General features: G+C 37.2%; 1 non-coding gene across 1 annotated transcript; it reads left to right on the top strand.

The window, feature by feature from the left end:
* The first annotated feature begins 13,141 nt into the window (after positions 1 to 13,141).
* On the top strand, positions 13,142 to 13,250 carry LOC141709178 (small nucleolar RNA R71). The gene has a single exon (XR_012569768.1). It is a non-coding gene; the product is annotated as a small nucleolar RNA R71 (small nucleolar RNA).
* Positions 13,251 to 25,662: the final 12,412 nt, after the last annotated feature.

Genomic DNA, 25,662 nt, shown 5'->3' with positions numbered 1-25,662 from the left:
TTAAGTTGGGGGTGTGACACTCTTCCTGCATTGCTTGCACCCAATTAGCATCTTGAAGAGCTTCTTTCACTTTCTTTGGTTCAGCCTGAGAAAGAAAAGAGTGATAGAGACATTCATTTGATGTTACTGTTCTAGTTCTTATACCTGCTTCAGGATCTCCAATAATCAAGTCAGGTGTATGTGCTTTAGTCCACTTCCTTGCAGAAGATTATCTCTAGAACTGGTTGCTCCCCCATGATCCATGTTGTCTTCATCAACATTCTCTGATGCTCCCCCTGAAATTATGCTCTCTGAGTTGAATCATTCAGAATTTGAGTTTCTAGAATTATCAGAACTTGGCCCATCAGAACTTGATGAATCAGAACTTGAAGAGCCTATTCTAGGTTCTGATGCTTCTTGAGATGTGGTTGTATCTTCAATATGCTCCCCCTGCGCAGGTGCATTTTCCTTTGGCGTAGTTACCACAGTTTCAATAATATCAGAGTTTAACCCATCAGAGTTTGCAGTATCAGGATTTAGACTGTCAGGATTTACAGAATCAGAATTTAAAACTTCATTCTCAAATCTCAGCTGATCATGATCATTGAAATCTTCAAGTCCTATAATCTTCTTATCATCAAAAGAGACATTGATAGATTCCATGACAACCCTTGTTCTTAAATTGTAGACTCTGAAGGCTTTTGTGGAAAGTGGATATCCAACAAAAATTCCTTCATCAGTTTTTAGATCAAATTTAGATTGCTGTTCAGGATGAGTCTTAAGAACAAAACACTTGCATCCAAATACATGAAAGTACTTCAGATTTGGCTTCTTTTTCTTCACCATCTCATATGGTGTCTTTCCATGCTTGTTGATAAGTGTTGCATTCTGAGTAAAACAAGCAGTCTGCACAGCTTCAACCCAAAAATAGGTTGGTAACTTTGCTTCATCAAGCATAGTTCGTGCAACTTCAATAAGAGTTCTATTCTTTCTTTCAACAACTCCATTTTGCTGTGGAGTTCCAGGAGCAGAAAATTCCTGCTTGATTCCATGGTCTTTGCAGAACTCTTCCATAATCAAATTCTTGAACTCAGTGCCATTATCACTTCTAATGATTTTCACATAGTCTTTAATTAATTTATCCAGTTGTTTTACATGATCAATCAAAATAGATGAAGTTTCACTTTTTGTGTGCAAGAAATACACCCATGTGTATCTGGTAAACTCATCTACTATGACCATAGCATATTTCTTCTTTGCAATAGACATGACATTCACTGGACCAAATAGATCAACATGTAGTAGGTGATAAGGCTCAAGAATTGAAGATTCAGTCTTGCTCTTGAATGAAGATTTTCTTTGTTTTGCCTTTTGACATGAATCACAAAGGCCATCAGGAGCAAATACTGATTTTGGCAGTCCTCTCACAAGATCTTTCTTGGCTAGTTCATTTATATTGCTGAAATTTAAATGAGAGAGTTTCTTGTGCCAATCCCAGCTATCTTCAATTGATGCTCTACTTAACAGACAGATTGCAGAACTATCAGAACTTGTTGAAAGCTTGGCTTCATAAATGTTACCATGCCTGTATCCTTTCAGAACAACTTTGCCTGTAGATTTGCTTACAACTTCACAGTGTTCTTCAAAGAAATCCATATGATAACCTCTGTCACAGATTTGACTAACACTTAGCAGATTGTGTTTAAGTCCTGAGACTAGAGCTACTTTTACAATAATGATATTCCCAAGATTGATATTGCCATATCCCAGAGTTTTTCCCATGTTGCCATCTCCATAAGAAACACCTCGGCCAGCTTTCTCCACAAAGTCTGATAGCAGGGCTTTATTTCCAGTCATATGTCCTGAACATCCACTGTCCAAAACTAGGATGTTTTTCCTGTTGCCCTGCAATCACAAAGACCACTAATGATTAGTTTTAAGGACCCAGACTTGCTTGGATCCTTTGGCCTTATTAAGTTTGTTAACATTTGCAGCGGATTTAACATCAGAGTTTATGTTAACATTTTTCTTATCAGAATTTACAGTATCAGACTTTGCATCAGAACTTACACTAGAAGGAAAAATGCTAACTTTCTTTAAAGAAGGTTTTATTTGATAATAATCAAAGTACAAACTATGATATTCCTTACAAGTATAAATGGAATGCCATAAACTACCATAATGAAAACAAGGATTTTGTGGCCTATATTTAACAGACTGACTCTTAACTTCTGATTTTGAAGGTAAGGAGTTTATATTTTTATTCTTCCTGCAAAAAGAAGCCAGATGGTTAGAATTTCCATAATTATAACATTTCTTTCTAGGAGCATTAGGAACAGGCTTATAATCATTGCTTTTATTCACACCTTCCTTTCCATTCCTTTTTTTCCTAGGTGGCTTTACCTTGTTTACATTCTTAACATCTTTCAGCTTATGCTTAAGCTGCTTCTTTGTCATTAAGCCTATGTTAACTTCAGTTGGCTTATCCAGTTTTGGTTTGTTAGAAGTTAATTTCTCTTTAACTTCTGATTTATCAATATCAGATTTTACAGCTACAAACTTAACAGGATTTACCTTTGGCTTTTGTTTAACAACTATAGGCTCAATTTCTACAGTTCCTTTATTATTCTTATCATCTCCATAACCTAAGCCCTCTTTCCAGTTTGTACTACTTAACAAATTCTGAGTTGTTCTTCCAGAGTTAGTCCAAGTCCTGATAATCTCTCTTTCCTTTTCTAACTCAGTTTTTAGAGATTGATTCAATTTTAACACTTCATCTCTAACATAAAAAGCATCATCTCTTTCTTTCTGAGTTTGATGGAACATAACTAACTCCTTTTCTAAATAGTCATTCATTTTCTTAAAAGCCAAATTTTCAGAAGTTAACCTTTCACATATTAAAGTTTGATCTCTATAACTAATGAACATGGTTTTAAGATATCTTCTCAACTCAGTAATATCATCAGTATGAAAAGCATAAGTTGTTTGAGGTACATTTAGCTCAGCAGCTTCAGAACTGCTATCAGCATTTGCCATCAAAGCATAGTTCACCTCACTTTCAGAATCTGAAGTGTCTGTCCAACTTTTCTTCTTTGTGACAAGTGCCTTGCCTTTGTCACCTTTTCCTTTCTTGCAGTCAGGAGATATGTGGCCTTTCTCACCACAATTGTAGCATTTAACATTTGAGTAATCTCCTCTGTCAGACTTTCCAGCTTTGCCTTCAGATTTTCTGAATCCCTTCTTATCAAAACTTTCATTTTTCCTGGGAAACTTCTTTCCCCTTCTGAATTTCCTGTAAGCTATCTTTTTGATACCCTTCACCATAAGAGCACACAATTTCATCATCTCTTCATCAGCATCCATCTCAGATAGACTTTCAGTTTTTGAATCCTCATCACTATCAGAACTTGATGACTCAGTATCAGACTTTGTGATGAGAGCCTTTTCTTTGCCTTTCTTTGAGACAACCACTTTAGGGGATTCCTCCTCAGCCTTAAGAGCAACTGTTCTTGACATTCTCCCATGCCTCTTGCTTCTTTGATCCATCTCAAGTTCATGAGTTTTGAGCATACCATAAATTTCATCAAGAGTAGTTTCATGAAGAGCATAGTTTCTCTTATAGTAGTTGCCTTCAAGTCCTAACTTTCAGGAAAAGCTAAAAGGAATTTAAGATTAGTATCTTCAAGATCATATTCCTTATCCACCAGTGACAGATCATTCAAGAGTTTGATAAATCTGTCATATAAACCAGTTAATGACTCATCAGGTTTTGAGTCAAAGTGCTCATACTCTTGAGTGAGTATAGTCCTCATGTTCTTCTTAATTGAATCAGTTCCCTGACATCTTGTCTCCAAGGCATCCCATATCTCCTTTGCAGTCTTGCTGTTAATTACCCTGTTTGACATGACATTATCAATGGCACTATGCAGCAAATGTCTTACCTTTGCATCCTTTGCAATAGATAAGATATCTTCAGTTGTATATTCACTTTTCTCCTTTGGTACAGACTGTGCTGGCTGATCTGCAACTACAAAAGAGAGCTTGGTTGGCTTATGTGGTCCTTCATTAATTCTATCAAGGTATTATGGATCTGTAGCTTCCAGAAACATAGACATCCTCACCTTCCATATGGGATACTCCGAAAGTTTCAGTATGGGAACCCTAATAGTCTCATATCGATTATGGATTTGAGTCTTTGGAGTTTTTTCAGTTTTGGTGGGCTTGGTTGGAGTTTATGTTTCTTCAGACATGATTGTTTTTGGATCTTTACTGTATGTATGTTAACAGATTGCTCTGATACCACTTGTTAAGCCACACACACTATAGAAGGGGGTTGAATACAGTGTCTAGCACAATCAAATCGAATTAAGAACACAAGTATGAAACACAAAATAATCTTATTAATAAAACAGTATTACAATAGAACCGTTCTCTTTCAGTGATGAACAAATATCACGAGAGCTGCTAGGGTTACAATGAATAAAATTCTCGAATAAGATAACACTTATAGTGTAAACCCTATGCTGTGTTTATATAGACACACAGTTACAAGATAATCTTCTAATTGATATCGAACATAAGTCTGCATCCTAAAATATATCAACTATTTATCTTTTCTTCCAAGTATTCTATTCTTCATAGAATTCTTCTCCATGCATATCTCTTCTTGTTTTAATCTCGATCTTATTTCCTTTCAATCAGCCGCCTTCCTTATCTGAAAGTCTCCTTAAGTCCTGATATTATCTCATGATAAATATCTTCTGATAACTTAAGTTCTGATAACTTAAGTTCTGATATCTTAAGTCCTGACTTCAGTATAAGTACTGATTTCCAGTTAAGTCCTGATTTATCCTGTTAGTTAAGATTTGAAAACTAAACACAAATCATCATTAGACATGACATCACAAATATGTCTAACAGGCATCGAAATAAATTAACTAAAGAAATTCATAAATAAATCCGCTAGAACCCCACGATAACGATTAGCCCATAATCGGACTCATCATCAACGTGAGTTCCGATGAAAGCATGGTATAACAAACGTAGTCTTTATACTGAATAAATAATAAACCAAGTACAAAACAAGAGTATAGGTTCACGAATAAGAAAACTAGCATACAAAGTTACAACTTAGAACAAAGAATCACAAGTATAAACTAGATATTCTTCGCCTTCGTTGAATTATGCTAAAACGGTCTTCTTACGCCTTCTCCTTGTGCTCTGGTACGTCTCCTTATGAAAAATGATCTTTATTTGGGTATATATAGCAGCCCATGTATAGTAGAAGCCCTCCAATTAAAAGCCCATAAGAAATCGGATTCAAAAATCCCGACCCGGCGCGGCCGCGTGCTTAATCAGCGCGGGCGCGCTTTGTCTCTGCTCTTCGGGCGCGGACGCGCACTATGACAGCGCGGGCGTGCCGACCTTGTGGAAAATCTACTTTTTCTTCTTTTCTTGCTGCAATGAGTTGGTCTTCACGAGCTTTATTCCTTGGACACCATCCTAACACCATATTAGCATTAAATCCATGCTATTTCACCTGAATTCCGAAATAATGCCTGAAATGCAAAAACACTAGAAAACACATTAAAACACCAATAACTTGAGTACAAAAACACCAATTCAAAGCTTAATGGAGCGTTATAAAGTGTCATAAATGCCACTCAACATACCCCCAAAATTGAATCGATGATTGTCCTCAAGTATAAATAGACTCAAAGAACAAGAAATAAAAATGCATGAATGCAACGATCCCCATAGAATAACCAAAGCAATCAATAAGCAATATATGAACAAATGCAATTATTTGCATAAAGATCAATCAAACCCCACAAATCAACCTACAAACCAGAGACGTGCGTGTGTGCAAATGCTTACAGATATACTATCGCATCTAGATCAATAATCATGACTCACTACTCATCAAGGCAATCACAAGGTTATAAATAGAATAAAAGCTAAACTCAAAATGACTGACAACACTTCAATTTTTTTATCGGAGTTATACATGGATTCATGCTTTTATTGCTAACACATAAACAACACAAATATGCTTATTTGATCATGCAATGAGTGAGGTCCACAAAAGACTTATACAATAGTACCCATGTAGCGGGCGTTAGATTAGCGGATCCCAGACTATAAAAGCCTTAGGTCACTAGGCACAAAGTCCCCTAAGAACTTAATAACTTGAGTACTAAAGAGCCCACTCGTGATCAATTATACATAACACTTATTTTTATTTTCTTTTTTTTTCTTTCACAACTTTCTGAACGAGTGCGTTTCGCTCCATCTCGCTCAACCCTAGACTAATCATATAAAACGAGCTGGCTACTATCCATTTGACACCTAGTCACAATAACTAGCAATGAAATCCAATTTTTTCCAAATTTTAAATATCCATGATAATTTATTATTAAGAGAATATCCTAAATTCTAAATATAAACAAGCGATTAAACCTCGACAAACACATAAACCACGACCATGATCTAGCCCTCAAGCAACCTATAAGACTTAGTTAAATACATTTGTCTCTAGCATGCAAATCAACTCGACATGACTTAACATCACTAAATACGACATCACTATACTAGCATCAATATCGCAAATCAATCGGAAAAATCATCTAAGGGATCATGTTATTATGCAAATGCATGAAACTATATGAACAACTATCATAAAAAACTACAAAAATAATAAAAAAACTATTACATGGAAAATATGCAACTATATGAACTGAGCTATCATGAATATGCAAACTATATGTGACTCACACAAAATATATTCCTTCAACTACTACCCCTAAACTTAAAATTTTCACTGTCCTCAGTGAGGTAATAGTAAGGAATCAGGCATACCTACTCAGAATCAGGATCCTCACCCCCAACGAGTGGAGTGTCAGGCGTGCCGAAGCTGGATACACGGAGTCCTCACCAAATAATGACAATCGGATGTCAATACCTGTGGCTCTGAAAGCAGTCAATAGTGCCTAGGTGAGATCATGTGCAAACCGACTATGGATGTCATGCATAACATTCATCCTCCTCGCTAGACGCCTATACTGTGTCGTGCTCAAACCAACTCCAACATCTGCTCCTGCTTCCTCTTGCTCCTGCTGTGATGGCCCAGCCTCTTCACCCAACGGAGCTCTCCAAGCTGCCTTACTTGCTTGTACCATCCCACTAGCATACATTTGATCGCACGGCCTTCCACCTGGCAGATGGTCAAAAGAGTAACCAAGCCCCTTCATACCTCCTCCCCGCTCAGTCATGTTCAACAAGGTTGAACTATCAATCGGGGCATTAGGGAGCTGCAGCTGCTCATGTGCTGGCCAATGAATACCGACTGCCACACACAACTTCATCGCAATGGACGCATAAGGTATAGAACCCGTAGTACTCCCTCACAAAAATCTCAGAATCCCTTGGTAAATAACCATACCAAGGTCCACATAGTCCCCCTGCAGAATACCCCACAACAAGCATGCACGCTCCATAGTAACATCATGCACATGAGAAGATGGCATGATATTATCACAAATAAATAAATTCCATGCATGTGTAAACTTGTTCATGCACGAAGTAAGGAACTTGGAATAATCAGTCGTGCCCCTCTTGAACTTCCAGTGAGTCTCAGGCACATATAGAGTAGCAACTATCAAATCCAAATCAAACTCATCTAGAGTCTTCTCATTCTAAATATCCTGACCGGGATTCCTCGCGGGCTACTCAATCACCCTCCTTATTGCCTCAGCACTGTACTCCACCGTCATCCCCCGAACCACAGTGAAACCATTCTTCTCCGCCTTTGCATTAACATAAAACTCACGAACCACACTCGTGGGCACAGCAGCGGGTGCCTCACAAAAAGTAACCTAACCCATCTCCAATATCATCTCCAACAACTTACCATCTTTCTCTAATGGCAGAAAATCACGCTCCTTGGCTATAGGCTTCGAGAGAAGCCTCGTATACTCCGCATCAGCCTCGGGAGTTGAAAACCTAGGCCTCACACCACCTGCACTCGAAGAATCAATGGTGCTGCTTACTTGAGTTCACTGTCTTTTGGGTGCCATTGGGATTGAATAAGAGAGAATGAAAGATAAGTGTTTGAGAGATAATTGTGTTTGAGAATTTTAGAAGTGATGGAATGTGTGTATATATAGGAGGTTGGAAGAGAATTAGATATGAAATAGAAGTGGGAATTGATTATGGGAATAATGGAAATAATGGGTTTGATTTGGAGAGGGAAATTTGGGATGTGGAAGAGTAACAATTAGGTAGAATTTGATTTTGTAGTAAAGTCCCCAATTTTCTCTTTTCCCAGCTTTTTTTTGGATTCAGGGGGCAGCGGGCCGCGCGCTACCTCAGCATGGGCGCGCCATGCTTCTGTCTTTTCAGCGCGGCCGCCACGCCAGGCAGAACGGGCGTACTCTGTCTCTGGAGAATTGGCGCGACCGCCCCGCTTCCTCAGCGCGGGCGCACTGTGCCACTGTACTTGGCCCCAATTTTTTTATTATTTTTATTATTTGTATTTTTTTCCTTTCTTTCTTCTTCCTCTATCTACTAATGTACAACAAACTTGGGTTGCCTCCCAAGAAGCGCTTGCTTTACGTCGTTAGCTTGACGTATAATTGCGAGATCAAATGGACAATAAAACGGCACTAACCACCTCACGGTTTGTCGTGTCACCGTAGTAATGCTTCAACCTCTGACCATTTACCTTGAATGCTTGGCCTAGATCATTCTCAAAGATCTACACCGCTCCATGTGAAAACACAATTTTGACAACAAACGACCCTGACCACCTTGACTTCAACTTCCCAGGAAAAAGACAGAGACGAGTGTTAAACAAAAGAACTTGTTGCCCCGTCTTGACTTTCTTCTTATACATTTTATTGTTTTCATAAGCTTGAAGTCGAAACTCATCGAGTTTATTTAATTGAAGCATCCTCTTCTTTCCAGCTGCATCCAAATCAAGATTCAACTTCTTCAAAGCCCAATACGCTTTATGTTCGAGCTCCATCGGAAAATGACACCCCTTACCATAAAACAACTGAAATGGAGAGATTCCTAACATAGTCTTGTATGCTGTTCTATATGCCCAAACAGCTTCATCAAGCTTCAAAGATCAATCTTTCCTTAATGGACACACAACCTTCTCTAAAATGCGCTTGATCTCTCTGTTAGATACCTCAGCTTGGCCATTCATCTGAGGATGATAAGCCGTAGCAATATGATGATTCACATTATACCTTTGCATCATAGCAGTGAATTTGTGATTGTAAAAATGCGACCCCTCATTACTGATTATGACTCTCGGAGTTCCAAATCTTGTGAATATCTGCTTATGAAGAAAATCAAGCACTACCTTCGCATCATTTGTTGGCAATGCCTTGACTTCAACCCATTTCGAGACATAATCGACCGCCAACAAGTTATACTGATTATTACAAGATGAGACAAATGGCCCCATGAATTCAATTCCCCAAACATCGAAGACTTCAACCTCGAGAAGCACATTAAGAGGCATCTCATTTCTCTTGGACATATTACCCACATATTGACAGCGATCACATTTCAAAATGAACTGATGAGCATCTTTAAATAAAGTTGGCCAAAAGAACCCTGCTTGAAGAATACGAGCTGCTGTCTTTTCTCCACCATAGTGTCCTCCATAAGCCATTAAGTGGCAATCTTGCAAGATCCCCCCATTTCGCTGTAAGGAATACATCTCCTGATGATTTGGTTAGCTCCTTGTCGAAAAAGAAACGGCTATCCCATATATACCACTTCACTTCATGCAGAAACTTCTTCCTTTGAGCGTACGTCAAGTCGGGAGGAATGATATTACTCACACGGTAGTTCACAATGTCTGCAAACCACGGTTCTTCCTCTTGCACTCCAAACAGCCGCTCATCGGGAAAAGACTCATTTATTAATGTCTTATCTAGTGAAGTTGCACTTGGATCCTCTAAATGAGATAGATGATCAGTGACTTGATTCTCAGTACCTTTTCAGTCCTTGATCTCTAACTCACATTCCTGAAGCAAAAGAACCCATCTAATTAACCTAGGCTTCGAGTCCTACTTTAAGACGAGATATCAAATTGTAGCATGATCAGTGAAAACTGTCACCTTCGTCCCAAGCAGATAAGAGCAAAATTTCTCAAAACCGTAGACAATAGCCAAAAGTTCTTTCTCCATAGTAGTATAATTCAGTTGAGCTCCATTTAGGGTCTTACTAGCATAACAGACCACATGAAATATATTGTTCTTTCTCTGTCCAAGAACTGCTCCAACTGTATAGTCACTTGCATCACACATCATTTCAAATGGTTCACTCCAATCAGGTGTAGTTATGATAGGTGCTGTGACTAAACTCTTCTTTAAGAACTCAAAAGCAGCCAAGCACTCGTCATCAAACTTAAACGGGACATCCTTCTCTAGAAGATTGCACAAAGGTTTAGAAATTTTTTAGAAGTCCTTGATGAACCGCCTGTAGAAGCCCGCATGACCAAGAAAACTGCGAACTCCCTTAACAAAAATTGGTGGGGGAAGATTTTTGATGACCCCCACTTTGGCTTTTTCCACCTCAAGACTCTTACTAAAGACCTTGTGCCCAAGAATAATGCCTTGTCGCACCATAAAGTGACATTTTTCCCAATTGAAAACCAGATAGGTCTCAACACACCTCTTGAGAACGTCGCCTAGATTCTGCAAGCACTCATCAAATGAATCTCCAAACACAGAAAAATCATCCATGAACACCTCCACATTTTGACCAATCATATCAGAGAAGATAACCATCATGCATCTCTGAAATATGCCGGTGCTCCACATAACCCAAAAGAAACCCTTCGAAAGGCGAAAGTACCAAATGGATAAGTGAAAGTAGTCTTCTTCTGATCTTCTCGAGTGATGCAAATTTGATTATAGCCCGAATAGCCATCCAGAAGATAGTAGTACTCATGCCCAACCAATCTGTCAAGCATCTGATCAATAAACAGCAGAGGGAAGTGATCTTTTCTCGTGGCCTTATTCTGCTTCCTGTAATCCATGCAAACACTCCACCCCGTGACTGTTTGAGTAGAAATGAGCTCATTCTTCTCATTAGCAATGACTATGATACCTCCTTTATGCATACAATAAGAAGGGCTAATTCCCTTGATATCTACTATTGTCCATCCAATTGCTGATTTGAATTTTCTCAGAAGTCTCAAGAGTTTTTCCTCATCGCTACCTGAAAGGTCAGATGCAATAATAACAGGCAAAGTAGATGCATCACCTAAAAATGCATACCTCAAATATTCAGGTAAAGGCTTAAGCTCAAAAGTATGAGCTTCCTCAATAGATGGCTTGAGGCGTTTAGGAGCTTTGTTCAGCTCCTCCATTCCAAGAGATTCAAAAGGCACATCAATCTTCCTCTTCCAGGGAGAAGCATTCAGAAATTGTAACTACCCGTCCCCTTCATCATCTTCACTATGAAAATTCCCCAACAAGGGCTTTTCTAAGGCATCAGACCTTAGCAATTGATCAACATCTGAAGTAACCACAGAATCAACCAACTCCACCTTTAAGCACTCCTCATTTTCCATAGGGAATTTAATCGCATTGAACATATTAAAAGTGACATCCTGATCCAACACTCACATGGTGAGCTCACCTTTCTGCACATCAATCAAGGTTCATCCAGTCGCCAAGAAAGGTCTTCCCAAGTTTATGGGAATCTTCTTATCCTCCTTGAAATCAAGAATTACAAAATCAGCAGGAAAGATGAGTTTATCCACCTTGACCAAAACATCCTCAACAATGCCTCGTGGATAAGTAATAGAACGATAGGCCAATTGCAAAGTCATATAAGTAGGCTTTGGATCTGGTAAGTCCAACTTCTTGAAGATTGACAAAGGCATCAGATTGATGCTAGCTCCCAAGTTACATAAGCATATGTCAAATGACACCTTTCCAATGGTGCATGGAATAGGGAAGCTTCCAGGATCTTTAAGCTTCAGAGGCAACTTTTGTTGCAACACAACACTGCATTCCTCCGTGAGAGCAACAGTCTTTAAGTCATCAAGCTTCACCTTCCGAGAGAGAATACCTTTCATAAACTTCGCATATCTAGGCATTTGTTCAAGAGCTTCAGCGAAAGGTATGTTAATGTGAAGTTTCTTGAACACCTCCAAAAACTTCTCAAACTGCTTATCCGGCTTTTTCTTTTGTAGCCTTTTAGGAAAAGGGGGTGGAGGATAGATCTGTTTTCCCCCTGTATTACCCTCAGGAGGGGTGTGCTCAACAGTAGTCTTCATTGGTTCCACTTCTGCTTCCTTCTGCACTTTTTCTTCTTCAGCCTCAACTTCAGATTTCAGAGTCTTAGCTTTTTTAGGATTTGCAACCTTACCAGAGCTCAATGTAATTGCCTTAACATGTTCCTTAGCTTCCTTCTTGTCTGGCACTTCAGTATCGCTTGGAAGCGTGCCAGGTTGACGATTCAGTAATGCATTAGCAATCTGCCCAATCTGATTCTCCAAGGACTTGATAGAAATAGCTTGGCTCTTGCACATGAGCCTCAATTCCTCCAATTCAGATTTTTCAATAGCTTGCGGTAACTGCTGAAGTTGAAGTTGTTGCCTCGGGGCATATTACGGTTGTTGAAAACCAGGAGGGTTATACTGCTTTTCTGTGTATGGCTGATAAGGTTGTTGCATTTCTGGTTATTGCTCCAGCTAAAGTTAGGATGTTTGAGGTTATTGGGATGATAAGTGGCTGGAGCTTGCTGTTGTGATCTCTAAAAGTTGCTCACAAGTTGAGTTGATTCGCTAGAAATAGCACACTGCTCAGTTTTATGTGCCCCCGCACAAAGTTCACAAATACTAGTGATTTGATTAACTCCATAATTATCCAAAGAGTCCACTTTCATCGTCAAAGCTTGAAGTTGAGCAGCTATAGCAGTAGCTGTATCTACTTCCAGAAGTCATGCTACCTTACCTTGCAACATTCTTTACATAGGAATCTGGTATTCATTACCTTCCATAAGCTCAATCAACTCATAAGCTTCATTATAGCTTTTGGCCCATAAGGCTCCACAAGATGCTGCATCAAGTATAGGCCTAGACTGTGCGCCCAAACCATTGTAAAAACAGTTTATAATCATCCAATCAGGTATGCCATGGTGTGGGCACTTCCTTAGCATCTCCTTATATCGATCCCAAGCCTCACACAGAGATTCTCCAGTTTGTGCTGTGCAAACTGAGTAAGAGCATTCCTAATTGCAGCAGTCTTCACCGTAGGAAATAATTTAGTGAGAAACTTTTGATCAAGATCCTCCCATTTGGTGATAGACCCTGGTGGTAGCGAATATAACCAACACTTTGCTTTATCCCTCAGCGAGAATGAGAAAAGCCTCAGCTTGATAGCATCTTCAGTCACCCCATTGAACTTGAAAGTATCGCAGATCTCGATAAAATCCCTAATGTACATGTTGGGGTCTTCTATAGGAGAACCCCCAAACTGAATTGGGTTCTGTATCATCTGAATCGTGCTCGACTTGATCTCAAAAGTGTTAGACGAGATGGCGGGTCTGATGATGCTCGACTAAATATCATTGATCTTAGGCTGAGAATAGTCCATCAAAGCCTTAGGAACTTCTGCTTGATCTCCTATCACTACTAAAGCTGGTTCCTCGACTTTCTCTTCTTCTTCCACCTTCTCTTTGTCCTCAAAAACTTCCCTACGAATCACTACAGCTTCCTCCTCGGCTTGATCCAGAGTTCTCTTACGAGCCCGCGAACGCGTATGCATATACGCTCGCTAGAGTACCTGAAACACGACAAGGAAAAGAGTAGGTAAGTAATAATATCCGAGTCAATGAACTTTAACGATCACTAATGACAAACACATAAACTAAAAGTTAACACCGAGTTCCCAGCAGTGGCGCCAAAAACTTGTTAGTCGCTAAGCACGCGCTAATAATTCACATAAGTATATGTGATCGCAAGTAATATAAAATTATTTCTAGTTCATTCCCACAGAGACTGGTTAGATTAACTTTGTGATTTATGCACTTATGCAACAATGATATGGCTATTATTCAATGCTAAGATGAATAACAATTTGGGTTTTGATTATACTACGATTAACTATTAAGAATTATACTAGAGAATATTAACTAAGAGATTAAAGAGAGTTGAATAATATATGACAGAAATATGGGATTCTAACTTCATTAAATACTTCATTCAATAGCCTTTCCGTTCTTAACCTTAGCATGTAATGGTGATGAGACTAATCAGATAACACAAAACTGATAAACGCCAACTATCGTTGTACGAATACCATACTACCAGACATCCATAAAAGAGATAGAAGCTGAATAGATACCAATTATATGAGACCCTATATGTCTATAGAATTTGACAATATAACGGTTTAATGCACAAGTTATCTATCGTGATTACATAGGGCAAGTAAGATGGTTAAAATTACCTATGAATCATGCATAACAAATGCATGAACCTATGCTAGTATGACAAGTTCTAAACCCTTAAATTCACTTTTGCTTCATTAAGAATTAACACGCTATCTTATAAGCTCGCGACGCTCATAAGACGAATAAGCACAACCAAAACTAGGTTATCATACAATCACCACACACTAAGGCATCGAAATAAATTAACTAAAGAAATCCATAAATAAATCCGCTAGAACCCCACAATAACGATTAGCCCATAATCGGACTCATCATCGACGTGGGTTCCGATGAAAGTATGGTATAATAAATTTAGTCTTTATACTGAATAAATAATAAACCAAGTATGAAACAAGAGTATAGATTCACGAATAAGAAAACTAGCATCCAAAGTTACAACTTAGAACAAAGAATCACAAGTATAAATTAGATATTCTTCGCCTTCGTTGAATTGTGCTAAAACGGTCTTCTTCCACCTTCTCCTTGTGCTCTGGTACGTCTCCTTATGAAAAAGACCTTTATTTAGGTATATATAGCATCCTATGCGTAGTAGAAGTACTCCGATCAAAAGTCCATAAGAATCAGGATTCAGAAATATGGCGCCCTCAAAACCCGGGTCAGAAGTTTGGGGTCCACAACACATGCACAATATAAACCTGTATAGGAAATATTATTTGCAATGACCCTGTTTCACATAACCACGGATCGCAACAGGTTAAAGTATGAAAACAAGCCACAATCTTAACCTTTATTACAACGTACCAAATCCCAACTAATTTAACTTACAACTGATAATAAAAATTATTCTTATAATCTTACCATCTCACTACCGCAATAAGCTCCTGCTAACTCGATCCAACTCAATCTGGGGTCCTAGCTCGTTCATTGAACTGGGAAACTTCACTATCATCTGTATCCTTCTTTAACTGTAGAATACATAAAAAGGATTCACAAGAGTGAGCTAACTAGCTCAGCAAGTCACCATGACAATAATTGAGGTTACTCAATGATCAAACAAGATGATTCAGAGAAATCAAGTTCATTGTTAAACAATCATTAGAATTGGATATTCATTTTAAGTTTCAAAATCAAGGTTAGGCTGCTGATCAGTCACGCACTAACCCCGAGCAAAGCACACATCATTACTCTAATTACTGGATCCAAGGCACACATTGGCCTAACTTGACCATTGGTATGGTCTGACCACGAATCTGGTCCACTTATATAAAAACTATCCAATCCTAAAACAGCTCAATACGAGAAATAGTATAATTCGATAACACAAGATCGTAATCAATGATGATTAAATATTTGAATAAAACGTAAGGAATTCATGGATATCACAAGGGTATATCAGGGTATGTATAAGAAACGGTCTTCAGTTTGTACAAGGGTCAGGTATCAGACCAGTAATGATTTTTCAGGATATGGTTCTTTGATGTTATTAAGAATGATTGGAGTATAAAAGTTTCTGTGTTTTCAAACAATTTTATTCTAGTGTTTGGTGTTTGGTAGTTATATATTTGGGGAGTAGCATCATATTTGTGTGATTTGGTATCTTAAGGATCAACAAAGGATGGTTTACAAAGAATAAGGCTTACGGCTCAAGATCAAGAAAATCAGGGTTCAAGGATAAATAGTCTATAGCACTTGCAATATAAACATGTGTTATTTTGCATAATAACGACATGTTATGAAACAGTTCGAAAATATTTGTGATGTATTTTGAGAGAAAAGTTCAGAAATACTTACTTTACAGGCTTTACAACTATTACTGATCAATTCTGATCCGACTCTGCCGCTCAGGCTTTAACGTCCAACCACTAGATCCCATTGGATTCGACTTCGACACTCAGGTTTTTCTGTTGAAACTCTACTGAGCTCGTCGACTGACTACTAGGTCATCTCTAGTCCATCGTCCACTTTCAGGTTCCCGATTATAACCTACAGGGTCGAAATACCCTATGTTAGACGTCTAGGTATGCTTGACATATCCTCGATACTAATTCTTACCCAACGATATTCAAACTCGACTCGTAATTATATGGATTATTATAACATAACAACACACCCAACAGTCAGGGTTTACATTCTCGAGAAATCGGTTTGGTATTCGTTTTCCGAAAATACGTATATTTATAATTTTACAAAATCAGGGTTATGGATTTTAGAAAATTATTTCATCACATCGTGCAATCAAGTTTCATATATAACACATATATATCTATATAACCATTCGACGTCCCGATAATCGTTGGATACGCTCCCGTATTTTTGTAGGTAAATTTCCTGGAAATCGGGCAGCGTCTCCTTTGTTTATCAGACTACCCGTCGAAACATCAATCGACGTCAATTCCATAACAACAATCCAATTCACAACAACCACAATCCTAACTATTACTTCAACCCAACAATCAATCCAATCACAATTCGTCGACTAAATTACGTACTCGACTTTACTGTAAAAATAAAAATTTTCATTTCAAAAATAATTCCACGAATTAATTTATTCATTTTAAAATATTAGGACTCAGATAAACATCATCATCATCCACCGTCCACTCGTAAAAATTTATTGCGGATGGTGGCAAAATTTTGCGGGTACCCGATTAATTCCGGGTTTCCACCGCGAAATTCCACCGATTACTTACAATTATTCCCCGCACTAAAATATTTCATTTCACGAATATTAATCGAATAAAATTCCTGCAGAGAAATTAATAAAATAATATTAAAATAACATACCACAACCATACACGCCATACGCGCAGAAACAGAAAAGGAACAGGACAGCCACAACAACAACCGGAAACAGGGGTCAACGGCGGCAAAACACCGGCCACACACGCAACACACACACCACAGAATCACACACACACACACACACTACACATATCGTACACGTATATACACAGAGGTATATATATATACATATATATGCATATAACAGAATCACCGAGACAGCCAGGCCAAGCGCGGGGCGGCGGCTCACCGTAATTAGGCCGGAAGCAAGCAACCGGAGATGGTTAAGAGCAGCAGGAAGAAGATTAAAGAGAGAAAAAGAGAGTAAATTAAGAGAGATATATGACAGAGATTGTAATTGTCAAAGAAGGGAGAGCAGCGAAACCGAATAAATAGGAGCGAAGAAGGCGGTGGTACCGCCTATTGTTTTATTTCTATCAATGGAAATCTTCAACTGCTGCCATGTTGCAATTCAATACCCAACACTTTAACACGTGTCCTGATTTATACCGCAATACCTGATTTTTGCTCGCGTTTTGCAAAATAACGAGAAATTTTATTGGTAAAAATTTTACCCTAAAATTACCAAAACAGTTTTAAAATATCATAAATAATTCATAATTATTAAAAATAAATTTTTCGTAATTTTCAAAGTATATTTGAAACGTAACTCATATCCGTATTTAACAATTAATGATCCGAGCTACACTTAAAATAATTTCAGAAAATCACGAAAATAGTCTTAAAATGTTACAAACATCCCCAAATTTATAAAAACATAAATTTTGAAATTTTTAAACAATTTTTAAAACATAACTTGTACCCGCTTTTATCAATTAAACGAATCGACGCGCGGGTGAAACTAACTTCGAAAATTCCCAAAATAATTTTAAAATTCTCAAAATAATATGAACTTAATAAAATATAAGTTTCATGATTTTTGAAGATTTTTATAATTAAATATGGATTTTACCATTAAACACACTCGTAAAATCATTTATGAATAAATAATTAATGAAATATTGATTTCTCAATTTTATAAAATCCTAAAAATAATTAATGTAATTATAAAATCATAAAAACAATTTTTGAGACACTTCAAATATTTATACAAATAAATTTGCATTAAATCCACTTAAAAAGTGAAACAATTCAATACAATTCCTTAATTAATCACGCGGACAACCCGATACACCATAAATCTCACATAGCTACTAATCAAACAACCACATATCGGTCAAAACCAATACACATATTTTATTTATTTAATAATTCTCATATTCACATATTTAAATAGTTTAAAAATACACGAGTTGTTCTAAGAAATCCCGACCCGGCGCGGCCGCGTGCTTGATCAGCGCGGGCGCACTGTGTCTCTGCTCTTCGGGCGCGGGCGCGCGCTATGACAGCGCGGGTGCGCCGACCTTCTGGAAAATCTACATTTTCTTCTTTTCTTGCTACAATAAGTTGGTCTTCACGAGCTTTATTCCTTGGACACCATCCTAACACAATATTAGCATCAAATCAATGCTAATTCACCTGAATTCCGGATTAATGTCTGAAATGCAAAAATACTAGAAAACATATTAAAACACCAATAACTTGAGTACAAAAATACCAATTCAAAGCTTAATGGAACGTTATAAAGTGTCATAAATGCCTCTCAACATAAATTTAACAACATAAATGTATAGTTACAAGCTTTTCAAAATCAATGGCCTTTAATGAGCTCTCATAAATGTTTCAGTTGGTTGTTGGAGAAGATAATGAGTAGAGTTAATTCTTTCTGCTCTTTTTGTGTTTACGTGGCGTATTTACAGCCACGTTAATCATTTGTGTTTCTGTAATAGCAATGAATTAACCAAGTCATTTAGTTGTGCCTAGAGGGAAGATTATGATTTCTTTTCTTGCGCCAAAGAGGAAAGTCTTCCCTGCCTTAAGATCTTCAATCATTTGTGTCAAGGGGGAATAATTTTCATGCCTTAGTAATTCTTATAATTTGCACCAAGGGAGAACAACTTTTTGCCTTAGTTTTTCCCTTTCTCTTTTGCGCCAAGAGGGTGAAGACATTTGCCTTAGTATTTCTCACTTTTACTTGCGCCAAGAGGTAAAAATAAATCCCTTGATTTAGAGATTTGATTCACTTGCTCCAGGAAGAGAAATTATTTTCCCTTGTACACTTTTCGGCCTACTTGCGCCTAGAGTATGGATTTTCATACTTAGAACTTTTCTTAGGTTCTTCAAGTAGGGTAGAATTCTTTCCAAGACTTGATCCATTCTTTTTTTGTATCTGCCTGATTTCTTCTGAATGATTAAGTTAATCCTTTAACGATACGTGGGCGCTTAGTGCACTTGTCTGGTTCACAAACGACTAGCACTAAATTGGATTCACTCAACCTCTTTGCAATTCGGAGCTGATAAAGCCTGTTGGTCATTCATTTCTTTATTCATCGAAACCCTTGATCTTTAATACTAAAAGCAATCCATTTCCTTACCATTAACAGTCCTTTGACATTTTATTCTTCACAGGAAGCTTGAACATATTAATGAACTTCTTTTCATGACATGTTTACGGACTTAGAGCACTAATTCCATGAGCACTAATTCCATGTTTTAATTCTTTGTATTTATCCAATATTCGTCTTCAAGGTTTCTATGCTTCTCATTTAATATTATTTATCTATTTTAGTTACATGTTGAGTTATATTTCCTCGGTTACATATTACGTTGCATTATACTTTTAAATCTCTTTATATTTATTTGTTAGAGTTTGACAAGCAAATCCCTAAAGGATAACTCAACTAACAATAAGAAAAAGTATGTACTGAAAATAGAAAATAATATTAAATGCATTCTGGTTCACATATATAATTCCACATTTCTCAATTACAAGTATAAAGATAAGAAGTGTCCATCTAGCCTGAACAAATAAACTGTGTCTTAGTAGTCTCTGTTTTTTTCAACTTCTTGCCTTGACTACCTTCTCGTTCCTGAGTAGATTTAGTCTGGACAGACTTCTTTTGGTAGCTTTCTTCTTTAGTTCTGAAGCCTGTGTTGAGTCAGGATGAGATGCTTTCTTCTTCTTTTCTTTCTTATAGTTCAAAATTTCATTTAGTCTTGCTTGAAAAGAATCACGAACTTCAATTTCAAGTGCATTATTTGGTGGTGAATTATTCAGTTCAATGAGCATTAGTTGAAGATACCTGATGTTACTAACTCTATGAAGATGACTAAGCAACAATAAATATTTTCTATCCAGTACATAAATAGTTATCCTTTTGGGAAAGTCTTGTACTCTTTTAGTGTTGTTGATAGTCTCTTCTTCTATAACTTCTTCAAGTACTTCAATGATTGGAATCAAGGCACGCTTGTCATCTTTGCATGTTGAGACTTAGACATCCAACAAGGCTTTCCTGATTGGTTCTGAATCGCTCAATCTGAAGTCTTTGATTTTTTAATATTCTTTCTATCGATCTCAAAGAGTAGATCCCCTTCATCATCCTTGTTAATAATAGGTTCACTGTCTTTCAGAGTCTCAATCTCAGCCACCCCATCAATAAACACCATCTCATGATATGCTAAGCCCAACTTTCTCATGACCTTTTCTGATTCTCTAATCATCTTGTCGTTCAACTTGTAAGCATATTACACTTTAGCAGCTTTAAAGTCTGCCTATGATCTTTTCACTCCAGGTGCTGTTAGCTTGGCTCTTTTGCTTCTAAGTTGACTTTCAAGATAAGTAAGTTGAGGATATGGAATTAGTCCCACGCTTTCATCAGTTAGTGTCAAGTTTTGCATCCTGTTGTCTACAAACCTCTTGATCACGAATGACATCAAAAGCTCGAGGAGAGACATTCATTATCCTCTTGTTAAGCTTGTCTCTGAAGTACTAATTTCCAGTGAGGTTGTAATAACCCCAAAATTTTCAACTTTTTGTAACCCTTGTGAATAGTGTTTTAGCTGAATGAGAAAACTTTTCACGCCACACTATGTAGGGGTTCTGTTATGGATATTCTGGGATATTATTAGTACTCTATGAAGTATATAAGTGTATGTAAAGATCGTCAGAATCCAATTCCGAACACTTTGGTTTTTCCCGGAAATCCACAAGATACGGAGAGAATTGAGTATAAGGTAACAGGATAAAAAGGATTTAAATTAAAGGATTATAATAGAGGATCATAAAAAGGAATATAATGTATTGAGAAAGGTTAAGGGAACCTAGGTAAAAAGATCCCGGGTATGAAAGTTAAGCGAACCGTATAACAGATCAGCGGTCATTAGGCAAACGATTAGGAAGTTAATCAAAGGGATTAGTGGGAATGATGTCATCCAACCAATAGAAAGAGGACAAGGAAGGGAGGATGACATCATGAGGATGACATAGGCATGACATGGGAAGGAAGGAGGTGTGGTGGCTTTGTAACCACACAAATTCAAGGGCAAAAAGGTAATTGACTAAAGCAAGCACAAAAACCAAGCAACCAAGCCAAGAAAAAATCATTTCATCAAAAATCAAAAAGCAACCAAGGCTTTGTTCTTGAAGCTCTCGGCTTTTTACTATTCATAAGGCAAGAATTTTCAAAAGTTCAAGATCCAAGCTTCCTAAATTGGTGAGTAAATTCCCTAATCATCTTCATGCTTAGTTAGGGCTATACCATGAGTTTAAGCCATCAATTCCTTCTCAATCTTCTTCATTTAATCAAAGAAGAAGACTATGAATAGTGTTTTCAAGTTTTTTAACTTGAAGTTTTATTGTTTTTCTTGAAGATCCAAGCTTTCCTAAGACTTCTCAAAGCTTCTTAAGGCTTCCTAGCTCATCCCACCACTTCAAGGAAGGTATACCATCTCCAAACCCTAGATTCCTATATATTATAAGATGATTTTTATTAGTAGGATGATATTGTAGCTTGTTGTTGTGATTTAGAGTTTGGGATTTGGAATGGTAGTGAAATGGAATGGTAAATGTTGTGGTTTTGATTAAAAGAACTTAAGTATGATTAAAGTTAAGTTTAGGCATAAGTATGATGATTAAATTGAATTGGTTGGGGTTGTTATGATGTGATGAGGATGGATGTTGGTTGTATGTTGGATTTGAGGTTGGTTTGTGGTTGGTTTTGAATGGTTAAAATTGGGAAATCGCGTAAACATAGCCGTCGTAACGTCCGATTTTCTTTGGACTGTTTTTGTGCATAGCATTAGGACCCGAGAACCCCCTGCTAGATTATGACCACTGCCATGTTTAGATAGCTCATGTTACGAGCTTCGTTTTGATATGTAGTTCGTTCGATTCCGATGCACGGTTTAGGAGAAACGACCGTTTCAAGTAACGGCGTTTCGCGAACGAAACTTTTTCCCTCGCCTTACTTTGAAACATAGGTTAAAGACCAAAAAGGGTTAATTAATGTATGAAACATTTATGGTAAGTGTGTTAGGCAGTTGGTAAGACACTCGCGAAGGAATCGCTTTAAAACTCGTAAAGGTTAAATTATTAAAAATGGTGGAGCCGAGGGTACCCGAGTGACTTAAGCAAATCAGTGAGCGCAAAACGAGCGTTAGAGTCTGAGTTGGTTAGAGTATAGATGTACAAATGACTTTGGTTTAATTCCAACTTACTTGTTGTTTATAGGTTACCAGACTCGTCCCGAGCCATTCGTAACCCCCAGTCGCTCAGGCAAGTTTTCTACCCGTTATACTGTTGTTGTGATGTAAATATATGTATATGCATTATCTTGTGATATTGCATGATTGTTATTAGCAAATTTTGCGATATATTGGAGCATGCTAATATGGTATATATGCATGTCTGTTTCGTAATCTGGTTATCTATCTGTTGATTTCAATGCTTATAGTTGCATAATACCTATGCTAGAAATAAGCAAGTAGTTGCGTATACCCTTAGTATAGGGGATAAAAGGTGAACATATTTCTAAACCGGGAGTCGATGTTCCCGAGTATATTATATATATATATATATTTATTTATATATATATATATATGGATATAGTTTTTAAAACTATTAATCGAATAAGGTTTATTCGATAACTTTAACTTTATTTTATTATTGAATATTATTTCGAATATTATTCGAAGGCGTATGACTCCTTTACATTATTTATTGGATATTACTTGGACATTCATTTGAGGATGTATGACTCCTTTATTTTATTTAATGAATATTATTTATAATATTCATTCGAGGTATTATGACTCAGCTTATTTCATTTATTGAATATTATTTGAATATTCATTTGAGGATCTATGACTCCGATTATTTGCTGAGATATATTCTTTATTTTATTAAAGAATAAGGTGTCGATAATCAAACTTATTTTTGATTATTCAAATAAAGATATTACTTTCGTATAAGTATATCTTTGATTATTTGCTATTCATTTCAAGTATAAGTTTTAATACTTCTACTTCAATTATTTTATAAAGATTATTTTTTTATGGGAATATTATTTAAATAATAATATTCAGACATTTTCTAAATATTCTGGGGACTGATTTACTTCATTAAATCAGTTTTACTCCAAACACTCTTTAAAGTGTTTTCGAGTCTTTAAAATGATTTTCAAAAGTTAGAGCGGATCCCAAAACTATTTTTATATTTAAGATCTTCCTTTTAAAAAGGGGATTTAAATACTCGCTCAAAACCTGGGGGATCCGGCTCGGTGGTGTGTTTTATATTCACAACAAGGTTGCTGTCTTGGTAAAAGAGTTTTTGATTACTTACCCAATATTCGGGAAGTAAAATTCTTGGAACAAGTTAATCCATTAACAGGCATCGCCTGGGAAATATCGGTGAGTTTTCCTTTCCAACTAGGTACGACTTCTTGGTGGAGCCGTATCAACAAGTTTCTACTTGGGGAAAGGGGGAAACGAGCTTTACGTTTCAGAGTCATGGATTTCATCTGAACTAGGAGTGGCGTAAGTGGCCGAGTAGCGCCGGCCCAGCCTTATTATATTGGCCCAAATGGCCTGGAAGTTCCGCTAAGGCGGTCCATTCCTTAGGAGTTCAGTGTTTGGTTGACAAGTAAATCCGACAGGTTCTCCTCTACATGTAGAAAATGGTGGGGTTGCACTACTACGACTGATCATCGTAAGTGGTCTTCCTGGCGCGGCAAACTCCCGTAATGAGTTCATCATCCAATTGGATATTTCTGCAACACTACCCAGAGCACTTCGATAGAAAGGCTACGGTTGGGCGATTGTTGAGTGTTGGCAGGGTCAAGTTTTCAAAATGATGTTCGCATCAAATGAAGTATCTCATAACTTCATTTTATTTTGATGATATTTTAAAGGTTGAATCTGTTCAAGTATTATCTTGTAGTCTCATCTATGTGATGAACTTTTGAAGCTAATTTATAACTTGAACGGTGGTAGTTCAAGTAGTATTTGGGAAAGATATAAGTATATTGGGGTATCTTGTAACTTCATCTTTTAAACTTATATCTAATTAATAATTGTCTTATGAATGACAAAGATTTTCAGAAAAACGTTGAGACAAGGTTAGATATATGAGATCACCTTGCAACGATATTTTTTATACAGTTATACACTGGGACTTTGTGCATATTATGCATGGAAGAGGACTTCCAATATTTTGAAAAGTATATATGTATATTACTGAATATTTTGCGACTTCATCGCATTAAGATATCAAACTTGGTTCATTTCTTTTGACCAAGACTTTCATGAGTATTGTGAGTAGGCTCATATATTGTTAATCATTATACATATTATTTTGGTGGGCTTGCTGCTCACCCTTGCTTTCTTCTTTCATCACACAACATCAGATAGATAAGATGAACAGGACCAAGCTCCCAATTCGCAAGCGGATAGGAAACGTTCCGCAGCTTTCCGGAAGCGTTCAGGCTGCTGTAGCTGAGGTAGAAATTACCAATAGGCTAAGTTTTCAACTAGTAATGTACTAGACTTATGTATATTATGAATTGTAATAATGGCAAAGAAATGTAAATTTATTCAGAAACCTTTTTAAGGTGTATTGACTTAATTGTGGAATAAAACGACTTGTGATTATTTTTGGATATTCATCTCTGAGACTATAACTTGTGGTGTGTGTGTGTATATTGCGGGGTCACAGTAAAGAGTAGTTGATTGTTTAATAAGATTGGGTGTTGTTAAGGGAAGTGGAACTCGTGACGACCCGGATCCCCGACCCCGGATCTGGGGGTGTTACAGAAATGGTATCAGAGCTAAGCGTTATAAACCTCAGAGATGATGGGACGTTAAGATAATAAGTTTACTAAGATAATAAGAACTCTTGCCAAGTTCATAGTCGGGCTACCTAATGTAGCACTGACAGATAAAACCCTTACGGGAACCCTTATAAGTATCGTGATAGTAACGTAGTTCGTTCTCGTATAGGGCAGCGGAGCACCGAACCTTGAGGTTCAGGAGCATCAACATGAGGATGTTTTATTACAAGTTGGAGATCAAATTGTGAAT

This window comes from Apium graveolens, chromosome 2 (genome assembly GCF_009905375.1).
Source record: "Apium graveolens cultivar Ventura chromosome 2, ASM990537v1, whole genome shotgun sequence".
Taxonomy (NCBI): Eukaryota; Viridiplantae; Streptophyta; class Magnoliopsida; order Apiales; family Apiaceae; genus Apium; species Apium graveolens.
The sequence above is the reverse complement of the archived record's forward strand: the minus strand, read 5'-3'. Positions and strand labels throughout refer to the sequence as shown.